The sequence below is a fragment of the Abramis brama genome (genome assembly GCF_963993115.1).
Source record: "Abramis brama genome assembly, chromosome: 6".
NCBI classification, from domain to species: Eukaryota; Metazoa; Chordata; class Actinopteri; order Cypriniformes; family Leuciscidae; genus Abramis; species Abramis brama.
In genome coordinates this window covers 30,003,560-30,024,780 of record NC_139968.1, presented here as the reverse complement: position 1 = coordinate 30,024,780, position 21,221 = coordinate 30,003,560, and positions in this window count along the sequence as shown.

Below are 21,221 nucleotides of genomic sequence, written 5' to 3'. Positions count from 1 at the left end.
CCCCTAAACATCAATATTTTCGCATTTGGGCATTGGCGTATAGCTATCGACCTATGTTTCCAAACTTCTGACGGTGGTTTCGTCTCGATCGGACAAGCGGTTTCGAAGATATAGCCTAATGTTTTTTAAGCGCTAAATCACAACGCTACACAAACCGTAAGGCGAAACCTAGCATGTTTGGTATCGTAGGACTCGGCAAGGTTTCAGGAGTCTAATTAGATGAGTCTCGTGAAAATAAGTCGACCGCACCCAAAGTTATAAGCATTTGAAAAAAAAAATTCCCCACTAGGTGGCGCTGTTTCGAAACTTCTCACACTCCTTCAGGACATCGTGCTGATGACCCATGCCAAGTTTCGTAACAATCCGTTCATGCGTTCATAAAATACAGCATTTTAGCACATAATTCAAAATGGCCGACAGTCAAAATGGCCGATATGGTAAAATTGGATATCAGTCGACTCGGCATGTCGCCCTGAATCTAACGAGACCAATTTTATGATTTTTGGACAAACTGTTCAGAAGTTATAAGTAAAAATAGCCATTTTTCATATCTCCGGACCAGTAGGTGGCGCTGCGCCGAAACGCAGCATGTAGCCTCAGGTCATGCTTGTGATGACATGTACCAAGTTTGGTCTGAATACGATAAACCGTTGCAGAGATACAGCCTTACGACTGTTTTTGCAGGCGCTACGTAAAATTTGTTCGTGCGTTTATTGAAAACGGTTTGACGAATCAATTTGAATTCCATAACTTTTGGTCAGCACTGCCTGAAGATGATCTGGTTCAATTTTCGTGCAAATCGGACAAACCGTCTAGGACGAGTTCGAAAAAGTAGCTTTTTCAGAAAATTAAAAATGGCGGCCATATTTATATGACGGAAAATGACGTCATAGGGTGCAATCGAATCGGCATGAGCTCAGAAATAAGAGGAAAAAAGAATTTTGTTGATTGGCCTTACGGTTCAAAAGTTATTAGCAAAATAAAAGTGAAACTTTGGACAGGTGGTGGCGCTAGAGGGAATGACTTAGAAACACAAAAATTGGTGTATTTAATGTTGGGACTGTCCTCTATCAGAATGTCAAACCAAAACAACTTTCCCGCAATCGGTTCTATGGGCTGCCATAGACGCCCAGTCGGAAGAAGAATAATAATAATAAGAACCGGAACAAACACAATAGGTGCCTCCGCACCTTCGGTGCTTGGCCCCTAATAAGAACGGGAACAGATACAATAGGTGCCTCCGCACCTTCGGTGCTTGGCCCCTAATAAGAACGGGAACAGATACAATAGGTGCCTCCGCACCTTCGGTGCTTGGCCCCTAAATATAGCTGCAAGCAGCAATTACCGGGGCCAAGCAGAATAAGACGACAAGACATGCCAACATGTCTGAAAGTGTCAGACCAACTGCGGCAATGAGCAATTAAAGACATTAAAGAGGATTTTAGGCAAAATGCCTGAAAAATCATAGAAACAGTAAATAAAAATATGATTTAATGGATTATCACTTTCGACCAATAGGTGGCGCAGTTACAAAACTGATGTGATGTGGTCAGAGTGAAGTGACAATGACACATACAAAGTTTGGTGTCAATATGTCAAGGCATTGCAGAGATAAAGCCTGAATAATGCTTTTAGCATCATGCCTCAACTTTGCTGCTGCGCTATACGAAAACGGTTTCGTCAATCGACACGAAATCCATAACTTTTAGTCGGCACAGTCTGGAGATGATATGATTCGATTTTGGTGAAAATCGGACAAACGGTGTGGGAGGAGTTCGAAAAAGTAGATTGTGAATGAAAATAGCATTTTATTTCACAAAACTGTATTGAAGTCAATGGGAATTTCATGTTTTGTTCTGTTATAGCGCCACCAAGAGGCTCAGTCCCACAATTTTTTTTACGTGTCCTCAGAGTGAGCCCATGCATATGTGTGTCAGTTTTGGTGAAAATATCTCAATTCGCTTTAGAGTTATAGACATTTATATGAAAAAACACGTAAAAAATGACTGACACATGACTTTGATTGAATTTTACTACCCCTAAACATCAATATTTTCGCATTTGGGCATTGGCGTATAGCTATCGACCTATGTTTCCAAACTTCTGACGATGGTTTCGTCTCGATCGGACAAACGGTTTCGAAGATATAGCCTAATGTTTTTTAAGCGCTAAATCACAACGCTACACAAACCGTAAGGCGAAACCTAGCATGTTTGGTATTGTAGGACTCGGCAAGGTTTCAGGAGGCTAATTAGACTAGTCTTGTGAAAATAAGTCGACCACACCCAAAGTTATAAGCGTTTGAAAAAAAAAATTCACCACTAGGTGGCGCTGTTTCGAAACTTCTCAGGCTCATTCAGGGCATTGTGCTGATGATCCATACCACGTTTCGTAACAATCCGTTCATGCGTTCATAAAATACAGAATTTTAGCACAAAATTCAAAATGGCCGACAGCCAAAATGACCGATATGGTAAAATTGGATATCAGTCGACTCGGCATGTTGCCCTGAATCTAACGAGACCAATTTTATGATTTTTGGACAAATTGTTCAGAAGTTATAAGCAAAAATAGCCATTTTTCATATCTCCGGACCAGTAGGTGGCGCTGCGCCGAAACGCAGCATGTTGCCTCAGGTCATGCTTGTGAGTACATGTACCAAGTTTGGTCTGAATACGATAAACCGTTGCGGAGATACAGCCTTACGACTGTTTTTGCTAGCGCTACGTAAAATGTATTCGTGCGTTTATCGAAAACGGTTTGACGAATCAATTTGAATTCCATAACTTTTGGTCAGCACTGCCTGAAGATGATCTGGTTAAATTTTCGTGCAAATCGGACAAACCGTCTAGGACGAGTTCGAAAAAGTATATTTTTAAGAAAATTCAAAATGGCGGCCATATTTATATGACGGAAAATGACGTCATAGGGTGCAATCGAATCGGCATGAGCTCAGGAATCAGAGGAAAAAAGAATTTTGTTGATTGGCCTTACGGTTCAAAAGTTATTAGCAAAATAAAAGTGAAACTTTGGACAGGTGGTGGCGCTAGAGGGAATGACTTAGAAACACAAAAATTGGTGTATTTAATGTTGGGACTGTCCTCTATCAGAATGTCAAACCAAAACAACTTTCCCGCAATCGGTTCTATGGGCTGCCATAGACGCCCAGTCGGAAGAAGAATAATAATAATAATAAGAACCGGAACAAACACAATAGGTGCCTCCGCACCTTCGGTGCTTGGCCCCTAAATATAGCTGCAAGCAGCAATTACCGGGGCCAAGCAGAATAAGACGACAAGACATGCCAACATGTCTGAAAGTGTCAGACCAACTGCAACAATGAGCAATTAAAGACATTTAAAGAGGATTTTAGGCGAAATGGCTGAAAAATCATGTAAAAAGTTATTCAAAATTTGATTTAATGGATTGTTACTTTTGACCAAAAGGTGGCGCTGTTACGAAATTGATGTGGTGTGGTCAGAGTAAGGAGACAGTGACACATACAAAGTTTTGTGTCAATATGTCGAGGCATTGCAGATATAAAGCCTGAATAGTCATTTTGGCATCATGCCTCAACTTTGCTGCTGTGCTATACGAAAACGGTTTCATCAATCGACACGAAATCCATAACTTTTTGTCGGCACAGTCTGGAGATGATTCGATTCGATTTTGGTGAAAATCGGACAAACGGTCTAGGAGGAGTTCGAAAAAGTAGGTTTTGAATGAAAATCAAGATGGCGGACAGGAAGTTTGGCCAAATAAGGAAAACTTGGTATCTATGTTCTCGGCTTGACCCAAGGAATCTATTAAGACCCGTGCCATTTCAATAGCCAGATTTATTCAAAAGTTATTAGCCTTTTTGGAAATGTTGTTATAACTTTTGACCACTAGGTGGCGCTGTCTTGAAATATTTTGGTTGCCTTCAGGGGATGGTGCTGATGACACAATCTGAGTTTCGTAATATTACACCAATGCATTTGTTTAGTATAGCATTTTATTTCACAAAACTGTATTGAAGTCAATGGGAATTTCATATTTTGTTCAATTATAGCGCCACCAAGAGGCTCAGTCCCACAATTTTTTTTACGTGTCCTCAGAGTGAGCCCATACATATTTGTGTCAATTTTGGTGAAAATATCTCAATTCGCTTCGGAGTTATAGACATTTATATGGAAAAACACGAAAAAAATGACTGACACATGACTTTGATTGGAAATTAGTACCCCTAAACATCAATATTTTCGCATTTGGGCATTGGCGTGTAGCTATCGACCTATGTTTCCAAACTTCTGACGGTGGTTTCGTCTCGATCGGATTAGCGGTTTCAAAGATATAGCCAAATGTTTTTTAAGCGCTAAATCACAACGCTACACAAACCGTAATGCAAAACCTAGCATGTTTGGTATCGTAGGACTCGGCAACGATTCAGGAGTCTAAAAAGATGAGTTTCGTGAAAATAAGTCGACCACACCCAAAGTTATAAGCATTTGAAAAAAAAAATTCACCACTAGGTGGCGCTGTTTCGAAACTTCTCAGGCTCATTCAGGGCATCGTGCTGATGACCCATACCATGTTTCGTAACAATCCGTTCATGCGTTCATAAAATACAGAATTTTAGCACAAAATTCAAAATGGCCGACAGCCAAAATGACCGATATGGCAAAATTGGATATCAGTCGACTCGGCATGTTGCCCTGAATCTAACGAGACCAATTGTATGATTTTTGGACAAACTGTTCAGAAGTTATAAGCAAAAATAGCCATTTTTCATATCTCCGGACCAGTAGGTGGCGCTGCGCCGAAACACAGCATGTAGCCTCAGGTCATGCTTGTGAGTACAAGTACCAAGTTTGGTCTGAATACGATAAACCGTTGCGGAGATACGGCCTTACGACTGTTTTTGCTAGCGCTACGTAAAATGTATTTGTGCGTTTATCGAAAACGGTTTGACGAATCCATTTGAATTCCATAACTTTTTGTCAGCACTACCTGAAGATGATCTGGTTCAATTTTCGTGCAAATCGGACAAACCGTCTAGGACGAGTTCGAAAAAGTAGCTTTTTTTGAAAATTCAAGATGGTGGCCATATTTTTATGACGGCAAATGACGTCATAGGGTGCAATCGAATCGCCATGAGCTCAGGAATCAGAGGAAAAAAGAATTTCGCCGATTGGCCTTACGGTTCAAAAGTTATTAGCAAAATAAAAGTGAAACTTTGGACAGGTGGTGGCGCTAGAGGGAATGACTTAGAAACACCAAAATTGGTGTATTTAATGTTGAGACGGTCCTCTATCAGAATGTCAAACCAAAACAACTTTCCCGCAATCGGTTCTATGGGCTGCCATAGACTCCCATGGCGGAAGAAGAAGAAGAAGAAGAAGAAGAATAAATATAGCTGCAAGCAGCCATTACCGGGGCCAAGCAGAATAAGACGACAAGACATGCCAACATGTCTGAAAGTGTCAGACCAACTGCAACAATGAGCAATAAAGACATTTAAAGAGGATTTTAGGCAAAATGCCTGAAAAATCATAGAAACAATAATTAAAAATATGATTTGATGGATTATCACTTTCGACCAATAGGTGGCGCAGTTACAAAACTGATGTGATGTGGTCAGAATGAAGTTACAATGACACATACAAAGTTTGGTGTCAATATTTCAAGGCATTGCAGAGATAAAGCCTTAATTAGTGCTATTAGCATCATGTCTCAACTTTGCTGCTGCGCTATACGAAAACGGTTTCGTCTATCGACACGAAATCCATAACTTTTAGTCGGCACAGTCTGGAGATGATACGATTCGATTTTGGTGAAAATCGGACAAACGGTCTAGGAGGAGTTCGAAAAAGTAGGTTTTGAATGAAAATCAAGATGGCGGACAAGAAGTTTGACCAAATAAGGAAAATTTGGTATATATGTTCTCGGCTTGATCCAAGGAATCTATTAAGACCAGTGGTATTTACATAGGCCGATGTATTCAAAAGTTATTAGCAGTTTTGGAAATGCTATTATAACTTTTGACCACTAGGTGACGCTGTCTCTAAATATTTTGGGTACCTTCAGGGGATGGTGCTGATGGCACATTCTGAGTTTCGTAATATTACACCAATGCATTTGTTAAGTATAGCATTTTATTTCACAAAACTGCATTGAAGTCAATGGGAATTTCATGTTTTGTTCTATTATAGCGCCACCAAGAGGCTCAGTCCCACCATTTTTTTTATGTGTCCTCAGAGTGAGCCCATACATATATGTGTCGATTTTGGTGCAAAAATCTCAATTTGCTTCGGAGTTATAGACATTTATATGAAAAAACACGTAAAAAATGACTGACACATGACTTTGATTGAATATTACTACCCCTAAACATCAATATTTTCGCATTTGGGCATTGGCGTATAGCTATCGACCTATGTTTCCAAACTTCTGACGGTGGTTTCGTCTCGATCGGACAAACGGTTTCGAAGATATAGCCTAATGTTTTTTAAGCGCTAAATCACAACGCTACACAAACCGTAAGGCGAAACCTAGCATGTTTGGTATCGTTGGACTCGGCAACGATTCAGGAGTCTAAGGAGATGAGTTTCGTGAAAATACGTCGACCACACCCAAAGTTATAAGCATTTGAAAAAAAAAATTCACCACTAGGTGGCGCTGTTTCGAAACTTCTCACACTTCTTCAAGACATCGTGCTGATGACCCATACCAAGATTTGTAACAATCCGTTCATGCGTTGTTAAAATACAGCATTTTAGCACAAAATTCAAAATGGCCGACAGCCAAAATGACCGATATGGTCAAATTGGATATCAGTCGACTCGGCATGTTGCCCTGAATCTAACGAGACCAATTGTATGATTTTTGGACAAACTGTTCAGAAGTTATAAGCAAAAATAGCCATTTTTCATATCTCCGGACCAGTAGGTGGCGCTGCGCCGAAACACAGCATGTAGCCTCAGGTCATGCTTGTGAGTACAAGTACCAAGATTGGTCTGAATACGATAAACCGTTGCGGAGATACGGCCTTACGACTGTTTTTGCTAGCGCTACGTAAAATGTATTTGTGCGTTTATCGAAAACGGTTTGACGAATCCATTTGAATTCCATAACTTTTTGTCAGCACTACCTGAAGATGATCTGGTTCAATTTTCGTGCAAATCGGACAAACCGTCTAGGACGAGTTCGAAAAAGTAGCTTTTTTTGAAAATTCAAGATGGCGGCCATATTTTTATGACGGCAAATGACGTCATAGGGTGCAATCGAATCGCCATGAGCTCAGGAATCAGAGGAAAAAAGAATTTCGCTGATTGGCCTTACGGTTCAAAAGTTATTAGCAAAATAAAAGTGAAACTTTGGACAGGTGGTGGCGCTAGAGGGAATGACTTAGAAACACCAAAATTGGTGTATTTAATGTTGAGACGGTCCTCTATCAGAATGTCAAACCAAAACAACTTTCCCGCAATCGGTTCTATGGGCTGCCATAGACTCCCATGGCGGAAGAATAATAATAATAATAATAAATATAGCTGCAAGCAGCAATTACCGGGGCCAAGCAGAATAAGACGACAAGACATGCCAACATGTCTGAAAGTGTCAGACCAACTGCGGCAATGAGCAATTAAAGACATTAAAGAGGATTTTAGGCAAAATGCCTGAAAAATCATAGAAACAGTAAATAAAAATATGATTTAATGGATTATCACTTTTGACCAATAGGTGGCGCAGTTACAAAACTGATGTGATGTGGTCAGAGTGAAGTGACAATGACACATACAAAGTTTGGTGTCAATATGACAAGGCATTGCAGAGATAAAGCCTGAATAATGCTTTTAGCATCATGCCTCAACTTTGCTGCTGCGCTATACGAAAACGGTTTCGTCAATCGACACGAAATCCATAGCTTTTAGTCGGCACAGTCTGGAGATGATATGATTCGATTTTGGTGAAAATCGGACAAACGGTGTGGGAGGAGTTCGAAAAAGTAGATTGTGAATGAAAATAGCATTTTATTTCACAAAACTGTATTGAAGTCAATGGGAATTTAATGTTTTGTTCTGTTATAGCGCCACCAAGAGGCTAAGTCCCACAATTTTTTTTACGTGTCCTCAGAGTGAGCCCATGCATATGTGTGTCAGTTTTGGTGAAAATATCTCAATTCGCTTTAGAGTTATAGACATTTATATGAAAAAACATGTAAAAAATGACTGACACATGACTTTGTTTGAATTTTACTACCCCTAAACATCAATATTTTCACATTTGGGCATTGGCGTATAGCTATCGACCTATGTTTCCAAACTTCTGACGGAGGTTTCGTCTCGATCGGACAATCGGTTTCGAAGATATAGCCAAATGTTTTTTAAGCGCTAAATCACAACGCTACACAAACCGTAAGGCAAAACCTAGCATGTTTGGTATCGTAGGACTCGGCAAGGTTTCAGGAGACTAATTAGACTAGTCTCGTGAAAATAAGTCGACCACACCCAAAGTTATAAGCGTTTGAAAAAAAAAATTCACCACTAGGTGGCGCTGTTTCGAAACTTCTCAGGCTCATTCAGGGCATTGTGCTGATGACCCATACCACGTTTCGTAACAATCCGTTCATGCGTTCATAAAATACAGAATTTTAGCACAAAATTCAAAATGGCCGACAGCCAAAATGACCGATATGGTAAAATTGGATATCAGTCAACTCGGCATGTTGCCCTGAATCTAACGAGACCAATTTTATGATTTTTGGACAAACTGTTCAGAAGTTATAAGCAAAAATAGCCATTTTTCATATCTCCGGACCAGTAGGTGGCGCTGCGCCGAAACACAGCATGTAGCCTCAGGTCATGCTTGTGAGTACAAGTACCAAGTTTGGTCTGAATACGATAAACCGTTGCGGAGATACGGCCTTACGACTGATTTTGCTAGCGCTATGTAAAATGTATTCGTGCGTTTATCGAAAACGGTTTGACGAATCAATTTGAATTCCATAACTTTTTGTCAGCACTACCTGAAGATGATCTGGTTCAATTTTCGTGCAAATCGGACAAACCGTCTAGGACGAGTTCGAAAAAGTAGCTTTTTTTGAACATTCAAGATGGCGGCCATATTTTTATGACGGAAAATGACGTCATAGGGTGCAATCGAATCGCCATGAGCTCAGGAATCAGAGGGAAAAAGAATTTTGTTGATTGGCCTTACGGTTCAAAAGTTATTAGCAAAGTAAAAGTGAAACTTTGGACAGGTGGTGGCGCTACAGGGAATGACTTAGAAACACCAAAATTGGTGTATTTAATGTTGGGACTGTCCTCTATCAGAATGTCAAACCAAAACAACTTTCCCGCAATCGGTTCTATGGGCTGCCATAGACTCCAAGAGCGGAAGAAGAAGAAGAAGAATAATAATAAGAACGGGAACAGATACAATAGGTGCCTCCGCACCTTCGGTGCTTGGCCCCTAATAATAAGAAACGGAACAGATACAATAGGTGCCTCCGCACCTTCGGTGCTTGGCCCCTAATAATAAGAACGGGAACAGATACAATAGGTGCCTCCGCACCTTCGGTGCTTGGCCCCTAATAATAATAATAATAATAAGAAACGGAACAGATACAATAGGTGCCTCCGCACCTTCGGTGCTTGGCCCCTAATAAGAACGGGAACAGATACAATAGGTGCCTCCGCACCTTCGGTGCTTGGCCCCTAATAATAATAAATATAGCTGCAAGCAGCAATTACCGGGGCCAAGCAGAATAAGACGACAAGACATTTCGACATGTTTGAAAGTGTCAGACCAACTGCAACAATGAGCAATTAAAGACATTTAAAGAGGATTTTAGGCAAAATGGCTGAAAAATCATAGAAACAAATATAGCTGCAAGCAGCAATTACCGGGGCCAAGCAGAATAAGACGACAAGACATGCCAACATGTCTGAAAGTGTCAGACCAACTGCAACAATGAGCAATTAAAGACATTTAAAGAGGATTTTAGGCGAAATGGCTGAAAAATCATGTAAAAAGTGATTCAAAATATGATTTAATGGATTGTCACTTTTGACCAAAAGGTGGCGCTGTTACGAAATTGATGTGGTGTGGTCAGAGTAAGGAGACAGTGACACATACAAAGTTTTGTGTCAATATGTCGAGGCATTGCAGATATAAAGCCTGAATAGTCATTTTGGCATCATGCCTCAACTTTGCTGCTGTGCTATACGAAAACGGTTTCATCAATCGACACGAAATCCATAACTTTTTGTCGGCACAGTCTGGAGATGATACGATTCGATTTTGGTGAAAATCGGACAAACGGTCTAGGAGGAGTTCGAAAAAGTAGGTTTTGAATGAAAATCAAGATGGCGGACAGGAAGTTTGGCCAAATAAGGAAAACTTGGTATCTATGTTCTCGGCTTGACCCAAGGAATCTATTAAGACCCGTGGCATTTCAATAGCCAGATTTATTCAAAAGTTATTAGCCTTTTTGGAAATGTTGTTATAACTTTTGACCACTAGGTGGCGCTGTCTTGAAATATTTTGGTTGCCTTCAGGGGATGGTGCTGATGACACAATCTGAGTTTCGTAATATTACACCAATGCATTTGTTTAGTATAGCATTTTATTTCACAAAACTGTATTGAAGTCAATGGGAATTTCATATTTTGTTCAATTATAGCGCCACCAAGAGGCTCAGTCCCACAATTTTTTTTACGTGTCCTCAGAGTGAGCCCATACATATGTGTGTCAATTTTGGTGAAAATATCTCAATTCGCTTCGGAGTTATAGACATTTATATGAAAAAACACGAAAAAAATGACTGACACATGACTTTGATTGGAAATTGGTACCCCTAAACATCAATATTTTCGCATTTGGGCATTGGCGTATAGCTATCGACCTATGTTTCCAAACTTCTGACGGTGGTTTCGTCTCGATCGGACTAGCGGTTTCAAAGATATAGCCAAATGTTTTTTAAGCGCTAAATCACAACGCTACACAAACCGTAATGCAAAACCTAGCATGTTTGGTATCGTAGGACTCGGCAACGATTCAGGAGTCTAAAAAGATGAGTTTCGTGAAAATAAGTCGACCACACCCAAAGTTATAAGCATTTGAAAAAAAAAATTCACCACTAGGTGGCGCTGTTTCGAAACTTCTCAGGCTCATTCAGGGCATCGTGCTGATGACCCATACCACGTTTCGTAACAATCCGTTCATGCGTTCATAAAATACAGCATTTTAGCACAAAATTCAAAATGGCCGACAGCCAAAATGACCGATATGGCAAAATTGGATATCAGTCGACTCGGCATGTTGCCCTGAATCTAACGAGACCAATTGTATGATTTTTGGACAAACTGTTCAGAAGTTATAAGCAAAAATAGCCATTTTTCATATCTCCGGACCAGTAGGTGGCGCTGCGCCGAAACACAGCATGTAGCCTCAGGTCATGCTTGTGAGTACAAGTACCAAGTTTGGTCTGAATACGATAAACCGTTGCGGAGATACGGCCTTACGACTGTTTTTGCTAGCGCTACGTAAAATGTATTCGTGCGTTTATCGAAAACGGTTTGACGAATCCATTTGAATTCCATAACTTTTTGTCAGCACTACCTGAAGATGATCTGGTTCAATTTTCGTGCAAATCGGACAAACCGTCTAGGACGAGTTCGAAAAAGTAGCTTTTTTTGAAAATTCAAGATGGCGGCCATATTTTTATGACGGCAAATGACGTCATAGGGTGCAATCAAATCGCCATGAGCTCAGGAATCAGAGGAAAAAAGAATTTCGCTGATTGGCCTTACGGTTCAAAAGTTATTAGCAAAATAAAAGTGAAACTTTGGACAGGTGGTGGCGCTAGAGGGAATGACTTAGAAACACCAAAATTGGTGTATTTAATGTTGAGACGGTCCTCTATCAGAATGTCAAACCAAAACAACTTTCCCGCAATCGGTTCTATGGGCTGCCATAGACTCCCATGGCGGAAGAAGAAGAAGAAGAAGAAGAAGAATAATAATAAGAACAGGAACAGATACAATAGGTGCCTCCGCACCTTCGGTGCTTGGCCCCTAATAATAATAATAATAATAATAATAAGAAACGGAACAGATACAATAGGTGCCTCCGCACCTTCGGTGCTTGGCCCCTAATAATAATAATAATAAGAAACGGAACAGATACAATAGGTGCCTCCGCACCTTCGGTGCTTGGCCCCTAATAATAAGAACGGGAACAGATACAATAGGTGCCTCCGCACCTTCGGTGCTTGGCCCCTAATAATAAGAAACGGAACAGATACAATAGGTGCCTCCGCACCTTCGGTGCTTGGCCCCTAATAATAAGAACGGGAACAGATACAATAGGTGCCTCCGCACCTTCGGTGCTTGGCCCCTAATAAGAAACGGAACAGATACAATAGGTGCCTCCGCACCTTCGGTGCTTGGCCCCTAATAATAAGAACCGGAACAAACACAATAGGTGCCTCCGCACCTTCGGTGCTTGGCCCCTAATAAGAACGGGAACAGATACAATAGGTGCCTCCGCACCTTCGGTGCTTGGCCCCTAATAAATATAGCTGCAAGCAGCAATTATCGGGGCCAAGCGCAAGCAGATGACAGGATATGCCAACATGGCTGAAGGTGTCAGACCAACTGCAACAATGAGCAATTAAATACATTTAGAAAGGATTTTTTTCGAAATGGCTGAAAAATCATATAAAAAGTAATCCAGAATATGATTTAATGGATTATCACTTTCGACCAATAGGTGGAGCAGTTACAAAACTGATGTGATGTGGTCAGAGTGAAGTGACAATGACACATACAAAGTTTGGTGTCAATATGTTAAGGCATTGCAGAGATAAAGCCTGAATAGTGCTATTAGCATCATGCCTCAACTTTGCTGCTGCGCTATACGAAAACGGTTTCGTCTATCGACACGAAATCCATAACTTTTAGTCGGCACAGTCTGGAGATGATATGATTCGATTTTGGTGAAAATCAGACAAACGGTCTAGGAGGAGTTCGAAAAAGTACGTTTTGAAGGAAAATCAAGATGGTGGACAGGAAGTTAGGCCAAATAAGGAAAGCTTGGTATCTATGTTCTCGGCGTAACCCAAGGAATCTATTAAGACCAGTGGCATTTCAATAGCCAGATTAATTCAAAAGTTATTAGCCTTTTTGTAAATTTTGTTATAACTTTTGACCACTAGGTGGCGCTGGTTCGAAACTTCTCATGCTCCTTCAGGGCATCGTGCTGATTACCCATACTGAGTTTCGTAATGATACGTTCATGCGTTCATAAAATACAGCATTTTAGCACATAATTCAAAATGGCCGACAGCCAAAATGGCTGATCTGGGAAAATTGGATATCGGTCGACTCAGCATGACGTCCTGGATCTAACGAGACCACGTTTATGATTTTTGGACAAAGCAATCAGAAGTTATAAGCAAAAACAGACATTTTTCATATCTCCGGACCAGTAGGTGGTGCTGTGCCGAAACGCAGCACGTAGCCTCAGGTCATGCTTGTGATGACATGTACCAAGTTTGGTCTGAATCGGATAAAGCGTTGCGGAGATACAGCCTTATGTCTGTTTTCGCAAGACTACGTAAAATTTGTTCGTGGTTTTATCGAAAACGGTTTAGAGAATCAACATGAATTCCATAACTTTTTGTCGGCATGGTCTGGAGATGATCTGGTTCAATTTTCGTGAAAATCGGAGTAACGGCCTAGGAGGAGTTCGAAAAAGTTGTTTTTTCGGAAAATTCAAAATGGCGGAAAAATTTTCATGACGGAAAATGACGTCATAGGGTGCAATCGAATCTTCTTGAGCCAAGGCATCAGAGGAAAAAAGAATTTTGTTTCTAGCCCTTGTGGTTCAAAAGTTATTAGCATAAACATGAGTGCAACTTTGGACAGCTGGTGGCGCTAGAGAGAATGAATTGGAGACTCCAAATTTGCTATGCTGATAGATCAGACTCTCCTCTATCAGTGTGCCAAATTTTATAACTTTCCCGCAAGCGGTTCTATGGGCTGCCATAGACTCCCAGTCGGAAAAATGAAGAATAATAATAATAAGAACGGGAACAGATACAATAGGTGCCTACGCACCTTCGGTGCTTGGCCCCTAATAATAAGAACCGGAACAAACACAATAGGTGCCTCCGCACCTTCGGTGCTTGGCCCCTAATAATAATAATAATAATAATAAGAAACGGAACAGATACAATAGGTGCCTCCGCACCTTCGGTGCTTGGCCCCTAATAAGAAACGGAACAGATACAATAGGTGCCTCCGCACCTTCGGTGCTTGGCCCCTAATAATAAGAAACGGAACAGATACAATAGGTGCCTCCGCACCTTCGGTGCTTGGCCCCTAATAATAAGAAACGGAACAGATACAATAGGTGCCTCCGCACCTTCGGTGCTTGGCCCCTAATAATAATAATAAATATAGCTGCAAGCAGCAATTATCGGGGCCAAGCGCAAGCAGATGACAGGATATGCCAACATGGCTGAAGGTGTCAGACCAACTGCAACAATGAGCAATTAAATACATTTAAAGAGGATTTTAGGCAAAATGGCTGAAAAATCATATAAAAAGTCATTCAAAATATGATTTAATGGATTATCAGTTTTGACCAATAGGTGGCGCAGTTACAAAACTGATGTGATGTGGTCAGAGTGAAGTGACAATGACACACTCAAAGTTTGGTGTCAATATGTCAAGGCATTGCAGAGATAAATTCTGAATAGTGCTATTAGCATCATGCCTCAACTTTGCTGCTGCGCTATACGAAAACGGTTTCGTCTATCGACACGAATTCCATAACTTTTAGTCAGCACAGTTTAGTATAGCATTTTATTTCACAAAACTGTATTGAAGTCAATGGGAATTTCATGTTTTGTTCTATTATAGCGCCACCAAGAGGCTCAGTCCCACAATTTTTTTTATGTGTCCTCAGAGTGAGCCCATACATATGTGTGTCAATTTTGGTGAAAATATCTCGATTCACTTCTCAATTCACGCGTTTACATGCAGGATCCATCTTGGAAATGTCACATGCCTGTCCTGTCTTGTGCTGCACATGGGTGTTTTGTTATTTTGGGCCATGTGCTCGTGTCTATTGTCTAGCCCCTCCCATCTTGTTATCTGATTATTGGTTAATTTGTCCCATCTGTCTGTCTCGTTACCCTCCTTTGTTTGTTCCCCTATTTAGCCTCCTTGTGTTTCTAGTCTTTTGCTGGTTCGTTGTCCGAGTTTCCCCGTTCCTGGAGTCCTGAGTTTTTTGAGTTTTTGTACCTTGTCTGTATGTTACTAATAAATTTCCTCTGCACCTGTATCCTCGTCTCACGTTAACTGTTTCGTGACAGGAAAACAGTCGCGACTAATCGAGCCACGAACGCCGTGCTACGTTAGATTTCACAAACATAATTCCTATCGACCAGCTCACTTAGCACGGCGTTTGTGGCCCGATTAGTCGAGACTGTTTTCCAAAATGGATCCTGCATGTAAACGCGTAATGTACTGTCTTTATAAAGTATCTTCTTATTAAACTGTCTGTACACTTACAAAGTTCTCAATGCTTCGGTTTGCATGTATGGACCCTCATTATGCTACCGTGTTAGTGTGAGGCTATTTTGAGCCTTGTTAGTGGTATTAACTAGTGATTTACTTTTACTTATTCTGTGCCCCATATACTATTGTTATGAGCTAATCTGTTTTTAGAGATAAAACACTTTATATTCGATTATCATGAAAACGCATCTCAGGGAACGATGGACTCGGTTACCATGTATTAATTACCCCTAGGTTCATTTTTCACTGGATTTGTCCTTTAAGGCCTTTAAGGCCTTTAAGCACACAAGCATCAAAAGACATCAAGTTTTATTTAGCAAGCATTTAACAACTGCCATTATAGATGAAAAAGTCAATTTACAGCCAATACAGGCAGTTTACCATAGGAAATATGGTTCTAAAGCTTTTTTACAGTTATAGCACCTTTTGCCTAGTCCTCTTATAGTCTTGCCTGATCTCCACCACTTTTATTAGTAGTACTCAAAGTGTGCCCATATATATGTTTTAGATTTGTTGTAAATATTTAATTTTGATAAGGAGTTTAGACAATTATATTCAGTGGCGTAACGAGCCAACACCGGGCCCTTAAGTAGGATTATCAAGGCGGGCCCCTTGATGATGCAATTGATGACATTGATGACTCAATGTCCGCGAGTAGGCTACCATGAATAGGGCAGGATATGATCATACACAGCATATAAGAGATGAGATGACTAACAAAATCAGGAGTAGCCTACGCTCAACCAAAAACAAAACAAAAAAAACAACAAAAAAACAATGGGGACAGCGCACTATAAAACATTGTTAGGCCTAGGTCCAAATACATGAAAAAGATGCTCTCTTACATTATAGCGGGATTTTCCGGGCTTTCCTATGTGCAACTGCAAAGTTGTCGATTAGATCAGGATTGTGCGCACAGGCATTCTCAATTGACCCTTCGCAGGGAGTTTTATTGACAGGCGATCTGACTAATCATAATCCGCCATTTTGTCCAACAAAGCAGTCAGGAGAGTTAGTAGATTAACATAGGAGGATTTAAATTTGAAAAACAAAGTGTACTGACGTCTTAGCACTTTAAAACAACATTCCTTTTATGTTCATTCATGTTTATTTTAATGGTATAAATTAACTAGAAGGAAGAGATGATCGGTTCACAAGCAGCTTTAACTGAGCCTCGAGTCTACAGCGATCTGTCAGACACATTAAAGAGTCACAAAACGGTATTTATTGTTTAAATGTCTCTAAAAAATGACTACATTTGAAAGGTGAGACTTTGTTTCATATCAAAAGTACTTGTCTGTCAGCGCGCAGTCTTTTTTCTGATCCGCAATGTATTTTTCACTGCGTGAGAACTTGGTGTGGTGTGAGAGTGGCGTCGCTTGTCAGACATAGCAACAGTAACTAAAGTGGGCGGGTCTTTGCGACCGGTCATTGACAGTATGGACGGGGATTCGCCAGTCCCAATTCAAAACAAATTTCATCACAATCCATCATTGTTCGTTTCAAACATGTGAGGGCATCAAAATGATCCATGGGTGAAACTGATTGGATTTAATTAATTTTTTTGTCAGTTCCTATCAGAATTTTAACATTTTGGCGTTATTGTTTAACTATTTACCTATGTTTTCAAATTTCCTTTGTTTTTTTGTTGTTGTCTAGATCAGAATATCGGCTTTAAGGATAACCACAATTTTTTAAAGCTCTAAATGACACTTACAAAAACCATAAGGCGAAACCTGGCATGTTTGGTATTGTTGGACTCGGCAAGGATTCTTAGGAGGTCACTCCTGTGAAAAAAACATGGGCTTCCTTGAAACTTCTGAGGCTCCTTCAAGGCTTTGTGCCAATGACGTATACTGAGTTTTTTGAGATACACCAATGTTCTCATAGACTATCATGGCACCCTGGACAAAGACACTGCATGCCAATTTTCAGTAGACTAACGGTTGTGTGCGCTTATAGCTATTTTAATGATTTTTTTCACTGTTATAGCGCCACCAAGTGGCCAATTGTCAAGATTTTTTTCATGTCAACTCAGATTGAGCTTATGAACATGTGTCTCAAGTTTAGTGAAAATATCTCATTCCGTTCACAAGTTATAACCATTTTATAGCGCCACCAAGTGGCCAATTGTCATGATTTTTTTTCACGTGACCTCAGAATGAGCTCATGAACATGTGTCCCAAGTTTTGTGAAAATATCTCTTTCCGTTCACAAGTTATAACCATTTTATAGTGCTACCTAGTGGCCAATTGTTGCGATTTTTTTCAAGTGATCTCAGATTGAACTCAGGAAGATGTGTCCCAAGTTTAGCAAAAAAATCTCTTTCCGTTCACAATTTATAACCGTTTTAGTAAAAGTGGCCCTGGTGCCATCAAAGATTTTGGTTCCCCTTATCGACCGTTAATTGAAATTTAGAATTTTTTGGATGATTATTGATTGTCAGACTCCAGAGAATATTCTTGCAGTGGTTTGGTTCCAATCGGGTGAAAAACCAAGGAGAAGTTCGCAAAAATAGTTTTTTCAAAAAAATGCAATTTACTCGAAATTGGTGCCGAAGGGCGAGCAAATCGGAGATAGCCATTTTGTACGCCTTGAGCCAAGGATTCCAACGATATGGGGCACTTGATCCTGGGACAAACGGTCTAAGAGTTATGAGCAATTTTGAACTTTTGGTTGCTGTAGCGCCACCTATGGGCCATTCGGGGTCATACTCTGATAGGTTGTCCCCAAATTGAGGCCTACCATCTGGCCAGGTTTCACGTCTCTAGGCCTTACGGTTTGGCCTGCACGATGCGTTTTACGAATCCTTACAATTACAATAGGGTTTCAGCATTTCATGCTTGAACCCCTAATAAGAATGAAGGCTTTTTGCCAGTTATAGGCAAGGCAAGGCAAGGCAAGTTTATTTATATAGCACATTTCATACACAATGGTAATTCAAAGTGCTTTACATACTATTAAAAATAATCAGAAGAAATAAGAATATACAAAACAGTTTAAAATAAAGAAACAAGAAAGAACTAAAAATAATTAAAACAGTTTAGAATAAAGAACAGTTTAAAATAAAGAAACGAGAAAGAACTAAAAATAATTAAAACAGTTTAGAATAAAGACTAAAATAAGACACAGTATAAACAGTCGGACAAACAGTGACACAGTGCTCATTCATTAAATGCAAAGTTAAACAGATGTGTTTTGAGTCTGGATTTGAATGTGACTAATGTAGGAGCACATCTGATCTCCTCTGGAAGCTGGTTCCAGCTGCGGCTGGCATAATAGCTAAAAGCAGACTCTCCTTGCTTAGAGTGAACTCTTGGAACTTCTAGCTGATGTGATCCTAATGATCTGAGTAATCTGTTGGGTTTGTATTCCGTGAGCATATCTGCAATGTATTGAGGTCCTAGGCCATTGAATGATTTATATACTAGTAATAATACTTTAAAATCAATCCTATAAGTAACTGGCAGCCAGTGTAATGACCTGAGGACTGGTGTGATATGATCATATTTTCTGGTTCTGCTAAGAATCCTGGCTGCAGCGTTCTGTATGAGCTGCAAATGTCTTATGGTCTTTTTGGGAAGGCCAGTGAGGAGTCCATTACAATAATCCACCCTGCTGGTGATGAAAGCATGCACTAGTTTTTCTAAGTCTTGATTGGAAACAAAGTATCTAATTCTTGCAATATTTTTCAGATGATAGTATGCTGATTTAGTTATTGCTTTGACATGACTATTGAAACTAAGGTCTGACTCTAAAGACACACCAAGATTCTTGACCTGATTTTTAGTTGTTTGACCTTTAGAGTGAAGGTATGCGTTCACCTTGAGAACTTCATCTTTGTTTCCAAACACAATGATTTCAGTTTTGTCTTTGTTTAACTGTAGAAAGTTTTGGCACATCCAGCTGTTGACTTCATCAATGCATTGAAGCAGAGAGTCAATGGGGCTGTAATCATTAGGCGATAGGGCTAAGTAGATCTGTGTGTCGTCTGCATAGCTGTGGTAAGAGATTTGGTTCTTTCTCATTATTTGGCTCATTGGGAGCATGTACAGGTTGAACAGGAGTGGCGCAAGAATTGAGCCTTGAGGGACTCCGCATGTCATGGGCGTCCACTCAGACTTATGGTCACCTATACTCACATAATAACCTCTCCCATCTAAGTATGACCTGAACCATTTTAGAACTGTCCCAGAAAACCCCACCCAGTTTTCCAGCCTGTCTAGAAGTATTTTGTGATCGACAGTGTCAAATGCAGCACTGAGGTCGAGTAGAACCAGCACTGATAATTTGCCTGAATCTGTATTTAAGCGAATATCGTTTATTATCTTAATGAGCGCCGTCTCTGTGCTGTGATGCGATCGGAAGCCAGATTGAAAATTATCAAAGTATCCATTTGAGTTTAAGAATTTGTTCAGCTGGTTGAAGACAACTTTTTCAATGATTTTGCCTGTGAAAGGAAGATTTGAGATCGGCCTATAGTTGCTTAATACGGTCTTATCCAGATTGCTCTTTTTCAGGAGGGGTTTGACAACAGCAGTTTTAAGGGAGTTTGGAAAACTTCCATAGAAAAGTGAGGCATTTACCACTTCTATGAGATCTGCTTCTAAACAGTCTAACACACTTTTAAAAAAAGATGTGGGAAGTGTGTCAAGGGCGCAGGTTGATGTTTTAAGGTGCTGAACGGTTTCTTTCAGAATTTTGCCATCAATTTCTTCAAAATCAGACATAGTAACTACTTTCTCAGGTTGAAGTCTGATCTGACTGACCCCAGCGCAACTCAAGGATGTGCTGATCACCTTTCTAATATTATTGATTTTCTCAGAGAAAAAGGTAGCAAACTCACTACACTTGCTGTCGGAGAGCATTTCACTGGGAATCTCGCTTGGGGGATTTGTTAGTCTGTCGACAGTAGCGAAGAGATTTCGAGTATTATTTAGGTTTCTGTTTATGATATTGGAGAAGAAAGTCTGTCTAGCTTTGCCTAGTTCCATATTGAAAGCACGAATGGTGTCTCTATAGATGTTATAGTGGATTACAAGTTTTGTCTTTCGCCACATGCGCTCTGATTTTCTGCATTGTCTTTTCATAATTTGCACTGCTGTTGAGTTTCTCCAAGGTGCTTTTTGTTTACCATTCTTCCTGACTTTCACAGGAGCAATATCATCAATTACATTTTTAACCTTTGAGTTAAAAGAATCAAGGAGAGAATCAACCGAGTCAGCAGATATGCTCGGTCTTAGGGATATGGCCTTCATAAATAGTACACTAGTGTTCTCATTTAGGCATCTCTTCTTGACAGACACAGATCTAACTTCAATGGCAGGAGAGATCAATAAATCAAAGAAAATACAGTAATGATCAGAGAGTGCGACATCCTTAATATCATTCAATGAAATGTTTAGACCCTTACTGATAAGTAAATCTAGAGTGTGTCCACGATTGTGTGTGGGCCCATGTACATGTTGAATCAGATCAAAAGTTTTTAAAACAGTATTGATTTCTTTTGTCATATTATTTTCTGCATTATCTATGTGAATGTTAAAATCTCCAGCAATAGTGAAACTGTCAAACTCTGAGGAAATTATTGATAACAGTTCTGTAAAGTCTTCAGCAAAGGCTGAAGAGTATTTTGGAGGCCTGTAAATAGTG